Here is a 13,739-nt window from a genome sequence, read left to right on the forward strand (position 1 = left end):
GACTAAGTATATCCCATGCCCAAAGGATGAGCAGGATTGGATGCACATTCTCGCTACAATTGACCTGCCATTCTCAGACCATGAGGCATATGAGCAGGCCATCAAAACAATTGGCAAGACAAACGAAGCACTCTCTACACCAGTCTACATGATGGCAGCAAGCCTCCATGGAAGGCCTAAGCCTGTTACCTTCCAAGTGCCATCCAACAAAAGGGAACTCCAGGGGGTAGTGGAATACCTAGCAGACCAGCTAGCGGGCAACATGGCTACCAACTTCAAACCGCTCCAGGATCTCTTAGAGGATCCTAAGTGGCAATGAACTAGGGTACACGAGCTGAACCTCATGTATAATTGGGCCTTGATTCTAGACCAACAACACGGGGCATACCAAGCCCTAGGAGACGATGGGCAGTTGAATGACAAGGATTCCTGCGATGAATACGAAGACTGCCAATCCTTCAGTGATGAGAGCGAGGGTGAAGTGGATACCATAGAGTACGACACTGATGGACGAGAAATTGAGCAGATACAAGCAGACACCAAGCCACAGAAAAGGTAGGCTCTTAGACTGGAGCAAGGAGTCATGCGCATGAAATGTGATCGTGCGTGGTTGGAATGTATGGGGGCCATAAACCTTCAGCAAGCAGGCCTAGCCCAATCAGGAATGACATCAATACTTAGAACCGAATCGCCATTCGAATTGTTGCCACCTGGGGAGACCACCTCTTCTAGCGAAGATGGAGGGTTTGACTCTGAATTGGAAGTTACTTCGGATAGCGACCTAGAGATCCCTAGGCCGCCCATGACCAGACGCACCAAGGGAGACTTACCCGTCCACTTGAGACGCAGATGGTCAAAGAAGGATAGGGCAAAGCACCCCAAAGATACACGATCAGAAGAGCAGCGAAAGCCGTAGGACCTCCCTAAACGCTTCACTAAATTCAAAAAAGGGGATATTGTAGTGGTTCTGCTAGGTGCCAAGCGTCAAGGACAGACGAGCGAACCAATCGAAGGACTAGCCAAGGTCAAGGAGGTAAACCCAGCCCTGGAAGGGGAGATACCCCGACCAGTGTTCATTGCCGATGACTTGATTGGTAAAGAAGAGTTGAGTCTTGTCGCTCTCTTGCGGGAGTACATAGACGTATTTGCCTGGTCCTTAGAAGAGCTACGGGGGGTAGATCCGAGTGTTGTGACTCACAACATACCCATGACATCGGACGCAACGCTGGTCAAGCAACGACCGTACCCCATGAATCCAAAACACGCTCATGCTGTCAAGGAGGAAATTGACAAGCTAATGAGAGCTGGATTCATTTACGAAATTGAGCACACAGACTGGGTATCACCCATAGTCATTGTAATGAAGAAGAACGTCAAAATTTGAGTGTGCGTCAATTACAAAAAGGTGAATGCTGCTAGAAAGAGAGACAACTATCCCTTGCCGTACACCGAGCACATGCTTGAGAGGATGGCAGGCAAGGAAGCCTACAGTTTTTTGGATGGCTTCTCAGGGTACAACCAGGTGCAAGTGCATCCTGCAGATAGGCACAAGACTGCTTTTGCCACTGAGTGGGGCGTCTTTGCATATATAGTCATGCCCTTCGGGTTGACCAATGCCCCCGTCACCTTCCAATGCCTCATGTGCACCATCTTCAAAGACATGCTTCGCAAGGAGTTAGAGGTCTTTGTCGACGATCTGTGTGTCCATTCAACCTAGATCGAACACCTAGACAAACTCCGCGCAGTCTTTGAACGGTGCTGCTTATATCGTCTCTCCCTGAACCCCTTGAAATGTCAGTTTTGGGTGAAGCACGGATGCATCTTAGGACACGTGGTGTCAAAGAACGGCATTGCCACTGACTTCTCGAAGGTCAGGGTTATCGTTGACCTTCCACCCCCAATTAATTACAAGGGAGTTCAATGCTTCTTAGGTCACACAGGATACTATCGGCGGTTTGTATTGAACTACGCACTAATTGCCAGGCCATTGTACAAGCTGCTAATTGTCTTCGAGTGGAACAAGGCATGCCAACGGGCATACGAAGAATTGAAAAAGGCTCTAACAACGGCACCGATTCTACGAGCCCCAAACTGGACCATTATCTTCCACGTACACATCGATGCTTCTAAGTTTGCCATGGGGGCAGTGTTGTGCCAATCTGGTGAGCATAACCTAGATTGCCCAGTGAGTTTTGCTAGCAGGCAACTCACTAAGACGGAGATGAATTATTCGACAACGGAAAGAGAGGGATTAGCCATGGTGTTTGTCGTGAAGAAGTTCCGGCATTATTTGTTGGCCACCCCTTTCACCTTCTTCGTGGACCATCAAGCCCTGCTCTATTTAGTGAACAAACCTTGTGCTACAGGATATATAGCTCAATGGCTCCTCCTGCTCCTAGAGTTCGATTTCTCTGTGGTGGTACGAAAGGAAAAACAACATTACATGGCTGATCATATGTCCCGTATATCCACAGGAGAAGCCGCTGGACAGGGCATCATTGACGAGTTACCTGACGCCCACTTATTCCACCTGTCCAGCGAAAGAGACCTATTTAGGGCTGATTTGACACCATACTGGGCAGACGACATAGTCCAAGTGCTTGAGCACGGACCACTGGAGCGACCAATAGAAAAGGCACGGCTTAGATGCTTGATCATGAAGATCCAACCCTACCAGCTGATTGCAGGCCAACTCTATAGGCTGGGGCAAGATGGATTGTTGCGTAGGTGTGTATGTGAGCATGAGATGCATGATGTGCTCTCAGAGATGCACAGCGGCATTGCAAGGGGATACTTTAGCGGAGATACAACAGCACGAAAGGTGCTGCAGTCCCAGCTATGGTGGCCCACACTTTTTCGCGACGCTAAGCAATTCGTCAAGCATTGTGACGAGTGCCAACGGGCAAAAGTCCCGATTCGTAAGGATCAAATGGCGTTAACCCCTGTTATTGCTCGCCAACCCTTCGAAAAATGGGAAATTGACTTCATAGGACCCATTAGCCCCGCGGCGCAATACTCACAAGCCAAGTACATAGTAGTGGCCACGGATTACCTCACAAAATGGGCAGAGGCGAGAGCCACACGAAAAAACGATGCTAGGATGACTACCAAGTTATTATGGGAGCAAGTGATCTCGCGCTTCGGTTGCCCCATCGAACTGGTTAGCGACCAAGGCACACACTTCATCAACGAAGTGATAGCACATCTCCTATCCGCCTTTCTTATCATCCATCGCAAATCCTCACCATACTACCCTTAGGCTAATGGCCAGGTGGAATTAACTAACAAAAATCTCATCAACGTCCTGACTAAAGTAGTCTCAGCCTTACAAAGCGACTGGGACAACAAGTTGATGGTAGCCTTGTGGGCCTACCACACAGCTTATAAAATGGCTGTCGGTCAAACCCCCTTTAGGCTGACCTATGGGACTGAAGCAGTTCTCCCATTAGAATTCTTCGTCCCTAGCCTGAGAATAGCACTCCAAGAACGATGGGAAGGGAAGGAAGCATGGGCGCAATGCTTGGTCGAGCTAGAACGCCTATCAGAAACTCGTCTTCTAGCCACCCATGCACTTATCTGCGAGAAAGCCCGACACAAGAGTTGGTTTGACAAACATAAGTAAAAGATGAAATTCAGAGGTCTCAGACCCTTCAAGGTTCGGGCAATCAGCCGAACTGGTAATGTCGAGCTTGAGACACTGGACGGTGAAGGAATAGGCTTCTTCAATGGTAGCCGTGTCAAGAAGTACTACCCTCCCACTCATCCTTTGCATGAGCCACCAATGTTAGAACCGCCTATCAAAATACGAGTAGCCACAATTACTGAAATCTACGAGAATGAGGAGGAAGCTGTAGAACCCGCCTACCTCCGTGTCACGGTCACTGCCAAGCAAACGTGCTCCTTCAATGCCTTGATTGATGAGGGAGCAGATTTCAATGTCTTAACGCACCAGCATTGGATCCAACTTGGAAAACCACTACTTCAACCCACAATTGCCAAATTGAGCCCATACGGGGCTCAATCTTATGCACTTCTCGGCAAGTGTAGAGTCATTGTTTCTATCGAGTCTGAAACTGTCCCAATGTTGTTTTACGTATTGCCGAGTACCACGGACGCAGGCATGGAGTCACTGCTCGGGCGAACCTTCAAAAAGCAGACTCATTGCAATGTTGATTATGAGTCGTAGCGCATCCACCTAGCAATCGACAATATGCGCATTGTCACAGCTTTCATCAAGGGCCACGTAACACCATCACGTCCGCAGGGCCACCGATATAAACATCCGTAGGTAAGACTAAGGAGGGGGGTAATGTGCGTCTGCCGCTCCCAGATTCCCATAAACCATAGACCATAGCAACCAAAGCAAGGGCCCAAAGCCTCGCTTCCAATGGGTGCCTAAACAGCCTCGAGAACCGCCTAGGACTAGACGCGCATGTCTGCATAAGACCTACAACTCTAAATCTAGGAAACCAAGATGCAATCATCGTAAGCACCGCGTGATTAAGCAAATATAGGTCCCTAAAACCCTCCTGCATGCGCAAGGCTACTATGAGGGGAATGCCTCGCTATGGATCCCTAAGGCCCCTACAGCCAAAGGCACTAGTCCTACGCCGACCTCAAGTAGGATCAGCCCATGTCCCCCGACACCTCAAGACCATAGGCCACAGTGCTCTCCAGAGCCCTAGCCATCCTACTCCTCTACGCGTCGGCCCAAGAGAGTCGCACAAACCTATCGGCCAAAACAACGGCCACCACCACAGGTGGCATCATCTGACCAAGTCAACCCGACTCTCCGCAGCCTAGCTGACTGCAGCAACCCAACTGCTGTGACCGAACCTAACCCACCCCTCTTGCCAACAGCCAGGTTGCCGACTCAAAGGGACTCCCAGTTGCAACTTTGTACAGTTAGAACCTCTAGTTCTAGCAAACCTTAACCACCCGTCGGTCACACCCTCCTATGAACGGAAGTCATTTCTAATGCTAGCCGCTAACCTTGCAGAGGACACCGGAGATGATGTGGTGGACTGCATCAAACAGCTCGATGCCACCTTTGTATCGTTGGCCCTCAGCTATGACCGCTTGGACTTGGGTCTATTAGCAGAACCCTTTGCAACAAAAGTGTGCAATATGCCTTGCTCTTGGGAGACTTTTGAATTCACCTTTGTGCAGGCTTCTCGCTCTGCCGCTAAGTTGCTCGCTAGCAAGGTCTCCAAAGAGCAAGCTATTAAGCAATGCCTCATCACATCATATGACCCACGGACAATGTCTGCTATCATTGACCAAGAGATCGCAAGGTTATCCCACCTTGCTGATAATGGATCACCCTTCTTAAGGCAGTGGCACGCTCTTAGGTTGCAATGGGAGGTTGATGGATGTCGCATAATGACCAACGCCGAACAATGCCGAGCCATCAAAACGGCCGAGTATGATCCCACCTACGTCGCGCCTACCTCGTATAGAGTGTTAACCACTCTTCGGGGTCGACCCATGGACGAGCATATCATAGGGCATCCATATCTTGACTGCCTCTTAACAGAGGAAGAGCTCCACATGGCAAGTCGGGTCGACTCCGGTGATTTCCTCACAGATGTCCTCACGTACATCACACATGTAGGAATTCGACCCTTCGATCTGGACCGCGCTGCTCAAGTGGAATATAACCCCAACTTCTACGCTTGGCTCCTACACAAATAGAAATGAAAGCCTTGGCCTCGCAACCTCCAATCCTGGGACAGATTCTTCTTTTCCAAAGGGGGGAAGGGGTAGTAAGGTGGAATGTAGTGTGGAGGAATGTAAAAAATAAATGAAATAGAATCTAAAAAGTAAACCAAGTGTGAAATGCTCAAATTTGAAATGCAAAGGTAAAAGGTGGTGGTAAAAGTTTGAAAGGCAAAGTTAAGGCTATGTTCAATAAAATCTGCTATACTTTTGTTCTTCTAGCAAATTAGTTGCCAAAAGTACTAAAAATGGAAATAGCTAAACATGCAGGTGGCGACCATGGCAAGCCAGGACAAAGCGGGCAAGCTTCCCTTCTCAGAGGAGGAACAAGTAAAGTACGGCCTCACGGTGGAAACAAGAGCTTTCAACTAGTTAAAGTTCTGCCATGTCTTCAACCTCGAAGACGTAGCCATCGAAGAGTCGGCGGTACGCCAAATCATAAAGCAGTGCCACCTACAGAAGTACCTGGACGCAGTGGGCCGGAGGGTAGATTACACCGTGTGCGCTGATTTCTTGTGTACCTTCAACAGAAACAGGGGCATCCTCACGGTGCGTGACAATGAAGCTACCAAACAGGTGCAAATCAAGCTGACCCCCGAGTTGGTGGAAAGGGCACTAGGGCTACCGAATAAGGTGGAAAGGAAGCTGAAAAGAGACATCTATGCCATGTTGGGGATGGATAAAGTGAAGGTTCACACCAATGACGGAATTAGCCTGGCGGACATCCCCAACCAAGAAATTTAGTTGCAGGCAAAGATGGTGCACGCCTTGTTCTCAAGCCAAAGGTACAGCAGCATAATGACCCGAATCAATGTACCTCTGCTCGACAGCATTGCGGTGCAATCGCTGGATGAAGTGAACCTTAATGGGTCCGTGAGAAAGACAATTGAGGCCTCCGCAAAGGCCCTGGCGACAGGAGGAAGAGCCGTGGGAGGGGAGTCCTCGTCATCCCGATCAACCCGCAAGGCATCATCCTCCAAGGCCTCCACCATAGGGTTTGGAGGTGTCCTTACGGCAATAATCCAAGAAGTGCTAGGGCAGGGACAAGCAGGAGAAGACAAAGAGGGAGGTGACGAGCAAAGTGGCGAGTCACCGTCACACTCTCCACCTCACATAGAAGAGCAACAAAGGTCGTCTGATGAAATGGAGACGGACGCAGACGAAGAGGGAGAATCCCAGGCTACACCACAAAGGCATGTGGAACAACGAACCAAAGCCCTGCATGGAAAAAGAGAAGAGGAGCGAAAGAAGAAAGAGAAGGAAGATTTGGAAAGGGCTCAAAGGGAGTCAGTCAAGGATGAGGAGGAAAGAAAAAAGAAGGCCGAGGAGGAACTGAGAAGGAAGGAAGAGGAAGAATTAGAGCTAGCAACCTGTCGCTCCATCGAGGAGCAGCACAGAAGAGACGAGGAAGGCGCAGAGGGTCTGCACCAAACAGAGGCACCCGGTCCCAGTACCAACGTGCCGGAAATCACACCCCTGCCCCCTGCAGAAGGAAGAGGAAAGGATCTGATGATGCCAACTCTCCCCCTCTCCATACCGTCCATGCCGGCCACTCCTATCATGACAACTCCCCTTGCCACCGCCCCCCAAGGGTCCACCCCAAAAGTCGAAGAGAGCAGCGTGGTCACTTGGCTACATTTTTTGGTGGAATGGGAGCTGGCAAGGGAAGCGGCCGTGACCACCCCAGCATTAGGAGCCAAAAGGGAAGCCACGGCTGAACTGGAGCCAAGGCCGGAACTGAAAAGGTAGAAAATAGAAGATGTTGTCACCATTACGACCATGCCCGACCCCCCACCTTCAGCAGGCCAATATGACAAATATCTTAAGGAGCTACTCTCGCAGTTGGAAAGGGCCAGGAAAGAAAGGAGGACAGCCGTGGAGGAGCTGGTAGCAGAACGAGAATCACAAGCCGCCCTCCACCTGGAGAGAACAAAGCAGATAACATAATATCAAAGGGAAATCGCTGTGCTCAGGGAGGAAGCCAGCACTAAGGAGGCAGAGGAATTAAAAGCCCTAAAGGAACGTGATGCTGCCTGGGAAGGAAGGAGAAAAATCTTGATGGAGCGTCTCAACGGGGAGAGGGAAACAAATGCCCACCTTCGGCGCAAGAATGATTAGCTATCTGTAGTCAACCTAGAAGCACAAAGCCAGCTTGACAAGATCAGACATGAGGCTGCAGAGCTGGACCAGTTAAGGGGAGAATAGGTGCGAAGGATGCAGGTAAAGCTAGACCAGATCAATGCACAGATCGCAGATGAACGCTAGAAGCAGTCCCGCTTGCACCGTGAGCTCGAGGCCAAGTAGCAACAGCTCATGGCAATGACCCTCCATCAGGGGGAGAGCTTGGAAGATATGGAAAAAAGAGCAAAAGAATGGGCCGATCACAATGAGTAGAGAATACGGGACTTAGCATGCCCTAGCCAAGGCCGAAGGAGACAGGGTGCTGGCTGAGAATCAGGTAGAGGCGGCCCAGCTCTCCATGATAGCCCAGCAGCACACCTTCCTCAATACACTGCTCCACTCCACCAGACCGGAAGCAGATGAAGCCAATGATCAGCTGCAAAGGAAACTAACCATTGCATGCAGAGCGCTCACAATAGGCCTGCACGTGCCGCTGCAGCTAGGAGGCTCGCCGCAGAGCCTAGAGGAGCAGAGAAGATAACTTGCACAGGTAGGCCTAACGGCGCAGGAAATAGATGACCTCAGTTTCACAGAGGCAAAAGCACAAGAAGATGAGCAAGCAGAAGGGGGTGAACCGGAGTTCAATCTGGGACCTTAGGAGGAGGAATACGTCCCACCACCCCCTCAACCACAACAAGCAGAAGTGCAGCCCCCTGATACATCTACCGAGAGAAGAGCGGCCCAAACTAACCTTAGGAAAGAGATGGTGGAGAAGGCAAGGAGAAAGCTAAATACCAGACCTGTTCCAAGACAGCCTGCCCCTCTCCTACCGCACACTCAAGATCCCCCTACTGAATTCCGTGCCGAATTGATTATCTGGGAACAACAGGAGTATAACCGCGACCCTTCGACTTGCGCTTTGAGTTTCCCACTACCTTGAATAGGGTATTGCCCATTCAACTTGTAGAGGATGTCATTGCTATGGGTGCAAGGCTCAAAGCCAAGTGGTTAGCGGAGCATGAGACTCAGCCAACTGCTTGGGGAGCCGAGGACCGCGAGTTTTGGCAAGATATAGTCCTCCAGGTGCCTAGATCATCGGAAGGCTATAATTGCCAACCCACCTAGAGGAGATGCATTTTTGACGTCAACCTTGATGCGTGGATGGCATTTTGCAACACCCTCCCTTCGGAGAGAAATGACCCTACTTTTATGCCATATCCTCAAAGGGTAGGGGTAGACTTCAATCCGTCCATCCATGGCAGGTTCGACTTCCCCATTATCTATAATACCAATAGCACCTCCCATAGGGACGCCCTTCTCTTTACCCTCCCCGATTTGTATAGCTCTATAGATAGAATTCTTAGCGAGTTCACCTCCTGTCCCGACCCCGCATTCATCACCACTTGCAATTATCTTAGGCTAATTAGGATCCTAGTCCACCAAGAGCTCGCACCCCAAGAACACCACCTCCCACCCCTCTATTTTGACCCCAACGCCATAGAGAGTAGCACCATGAATCGCCTCATGATGCGTGCTTCTCTTTTGCCATCTTTCTGTGTTGTACTACTCGAAGATATGAGTGACAGAAAATTCACCCAGTGCAACCACCCCTTCCTTTCTACCACCACCCTCAAAACCCATCTCAACCTCAAAAGCTACTTGTTAAGTCGAAAATTCCTTAACAAGTCCCCCCGCCCTTCGCCATCCCCTACCCACCATTCAGATGATGAGGAGTAAACTCCTGTCATGCCCTTATATCGCTTGTCCCCATGTATACGCCTCCTTATGCTATTATATTTTATGGCAAAAAAAAAAGAGAAAAAGAGAAGAAGAAGAAGAAGAAGAAGAAGAAAGATGCACCACAATCACCGCACCTAGGATTCTCCCTAGCCCCCCCACCCCCCCCCCCCCCCCCCCACTTCACACTTAGGGCACATCAAGGGCAGGACTTTCAGACCTGTCACCCTAAAACTTGTACTGCACCTCCAAACGAAGCATGAACTGGGTCCTCAAGTGTGGGACGTTACCAAGGGCTTGCCCAAGGTCAGACCCATCTCCTAGTTCCACTACCACGGGCACCACACACACTACATAGTGAGACAGACACACCCCTTAGGGAGTGCACAACTTTTCTTGCAGGTTATGTTCGCACTTCAAGACATGGCTACCCACGGAAGAAGATCGCCCATGGCTTCCCTTAAGGATCACCACTTCTTTTCCTGTACCGGCATCCGGCCAGCTGCTTGCTGATGGCCACCCTGATTGAACCAAGACAAGGTAGAGCTGCCATTGGCATAGATCTTGGAACCTCATCGCCCAATGATCTATGCCCAATGCCCCAAGATCTACGTATCGCTTATTGATTCCACCGGCATGAAAACCTTCAACTCAAAATTGAAGACCTTCAAATCAAACACACGGATCTTCAATCGAAGCCACAGGTTTTCAAGCCAAATAGCGTTCGAGGGGTTTCCCTAGAATAAATCCCTCCAATACCATCATCCTAAGGGATTGCTTATTGCTTCAAGCGTTTCTCATACTCAAAAAAATGGCCAGCTACATATCTAGCGCCACAACCATGTGACAGATGCCGAGTATCTTCATTGAGCCTAAAGCACGCTGGGGACTCTCTCCTGGTTATCATCCCTAACCACCCACCTACTTGTTCCGCCTACTAGCCGACCTAACTTGCCACTATGTCCCACCGTAGTGCCATGGGATTGGCACTTGGCTAGGAAGGGGGTAATGTTACTGTGTTTCCGACCGTGTTTCCGTAGCACAAAGGAGCGGAAAATGGAAAGAAGGGAAAATAGTAAGAAAGGCGTAGGATAAAAGCTGAAAAAGATAAAAATAGAAAAAGGCGCCTTGACCGGCAACCAATCCCTGAAAAATTCAAATGTTCGGACACGACCCGCAAGAAGCTTCGGTGTCGAGCCAAGGCAACGAAAGAGGAAAAAGGCGCACCATTAAAATGCGGAAGCACCCTCGAATCTGTGTAAAAGAGTGCCAGGCTCGCTCCTGTGCAAAGTGTAGGCATTAGTTGGGAATAGGATAAATTAGAATGGTGGGAAATGGGAAAACGGGCCTAGGCTACGGCCGGCCATGTAAAAGAGGAATGACCACCCAAAAAGGATTTAGGGCTTTGTATATAAAGTTGAAAAGAGAATGAGAAGCTCATTCTTTGGTGTGTGGCAAAAAGAGTCTTCTTCTTCCTCCCTTCTTCTCTCCTTCTTGCTTGTGTGTGCTCTTGAGAGAGGGAGTGTGAGAGTGTGAGGGAGTGAGTGTGTGTGAGAGTGAGGGATCAAGAGGGTGAAGCTCTTCACCATCTCCTCTCCTCTTCTTCTCTTCTCTTCTCTTTTCTTCTCTTGCGCGCACTGTCGAAGGGATTTGAAAGCCAAGTCGCGACCACAGAGGACTTTGAATAATTTCAGGATAGAAGGTCAATATTAGTAAAGCTCTGTTGTGACAACATGAACTTTTAATTCAGGCAGTTAATTATTGTCTAAGTTCAAATCCACAGTTGTTTAAGATCCTTCTTTTCTCACAGCAAGATTGCTCTGGCCTGGTTCACAGGAAAGTTTGTAACTTCACAGATAAGTATTCATTGAACTACCCATTGAAGAAACATATGAAACTTTGATGCAAACATCCAAGAAATCCTTGTCTAAAGGAGCTTTGGCACTGTCATCTGAATAATCTCTATTTATAGAAGATAGAAGATGCTTTGCTTTACCTGGGCATGCAATGAAAGCTCTATCTCTCTGTTTACTACAAGTCAGATTGTCAAACTCTATAGTGCTTTTACTGTAGTCTTTGATCTCTTCCCATTCATAGTGATTACTATATCCTAAGCACCTTCATCAGTGCTAAGTTCAGAACTTTGAAGGGAGAAGATGTGATGAGAAAAGATATAAAGCATTCTTCCTTATATGTCTGTTATTTTTCAGTGTCTGAAGAAAGCTTTGCAGTCTGTATTAGGAAGCAGTTTGTATCTAAATCGTATCATTTCCTCAAAGCCTGGCAGACATCAATCTTCTTCTAATTCCAATTACAACTGTATTCTGTTCAGTTGGCTTGTCAGTTTCCAATTAGTCGATCAACTTCAACAGCAAGGCAGAAAAACAGTCTGTTCAATTGGGCCCACTCAATATTTGCACTCCAAATAACGAGGGAGGTAAGTTTGTGCCAGCACTGGAGTAGCTGTGTAGTGTCTTTTAACGAGGCGGATTCAGGACATTTCATTAGGTTAAAAGATCAGCACCTCCGAGGAATGTCAGAAATCCACCACTTGAATCCTAATCATCATGGAAAAGATCATTTAGAACTTTGAAAGCCCATGTACTGCAACCAGCAGCAGCCCAATCATAGCAGCATAAGCAGAGAAAAAGGGTATGTGACCAGGCTGAATGCAACTTCATCTATCAGAAAGAGCAAGTAGTTCGTGTGGAAACAATTTCCCTGCGCCTGTAACGAGGACAGTTATTGAAGCGCAATCTGCTGCCATGCCATGTGTAAATGTACAAGATGACGATTAGAGGAGGTATAAATGGCTACAGAATTCTGTGAGAAGCGCCATAATACCTCCATCATTGTGTATTTTGTTTTTTCCTTCTTCCCCCCCCCTTTGCTATCTCCATCTAATTCTTTTGTCTGTTGCTTTTGCTAGTTATTTTGCTGATGATGATGATAAACTTCTTTCGTCACAGAATCCCATCATTCTCTCCATGATTGATTGTATATGTCTGGTGACCAGAGCAGGCTCGATTAATCCACTTGTTACTGATGGATATGCTTGATGCTTTGGCTCGATTAATCCACTTGATACTGATGGATATGCTTGATGCTTTGGCTCATCGAATTTCTGTCAATGTCCCACTGAATAATCTTAATGTAAACTTTCTATACTCAGATTATTCGATTGTTCTCTGTCTCTCTGTCTCTCTTCTCGTGTCGGAGAGACGAAGTCTATCAGGTTTTTGTTTTTTACCACTGACTTCCCTTTTTAAATTTTATGATCGTTTGGTAGCAGGACTTAGCATCTGAAGAGCAGGACAAACTCCGTTGCAGATCTAATCAACATTCTGGCTAAATCAAAATCTCTTACACATTCGATTACGCTTTAGAGAGGCGAACAAATGGAGTGCCGCAGCGAAAACTGTTTTTAAATTCTGGGAGATGCTGCTCTGTAATCATAAAGTTCCAGCGTTTACATAAAGATCCACTTTCCATCGAAGGAAGCCCCCGTGAGCAGGATAATTCTGTGTCACATATGAATTGGCGTCCGTTTTTTTTTTTCCCAGAGCACCATGTGTATCCTCTTCTTATTCCCCATTTTTTTTAGCGTAATTCTCCCCCTGTTCCGCCGAGTACCATCTATCCTTCCCTTCCCTTTTAGTCCTCGTCTTCCTTTTCGAGCCATCCCTCTGCTTTTTCCCTCCCTCTTTAGCTTTTGAATTCCCCTCCTTAGCCTCCTCCTTCTGTAATAGCCTTCTCTTTTCCTCACGCTACTCCATCACTATCCAAAGATAATCTTGATTGCTACCAATTCTAATGTTTTTAAGTCTCTAACTTTGCAAACTGCTCCATACGATCCTTTGCCTTAAGTGCTTCCCCACAAATGTATGCAATCTGTCGTTCTTCCAATGTCTCTTCAGTTCTGACCATCAAATCTGCTATGCTTCCTGAACTGGTTCAGTTTTCATTCACCCTATTTACACACGAGGCTTGGCTTTTTGTTTTACTAGGGCTGTCCCAAGCATGCCAAGATTTACATGAACATCATCATCAACTTTGATGTAGAAATATTTTCAACATCAATGGCTCTTGCGGCTACTAAAACCAGTGTTAATTCCAATAACAAGAAAGGCTTTTACAGCTTCATTAGATCTGTTGGTTACTTG

This window comes from Lygodium microphyllum, chromosome 4 (genome assembly GCF_053477565.2).
Source record: "Lygodium microphyllum isolate KBCC chromosome 4, Lygodium_microphyllum_v1.1.10, whole genome shotgun sequence".
In the NCBI taxonomy this organism is placed as follows: Eukaryota; Viridiplantae; Streptophyta; class Polypodiopsida; order Schizaeales; family Lygodiaceae; genus Lygodium; species Lygodium microphyllum.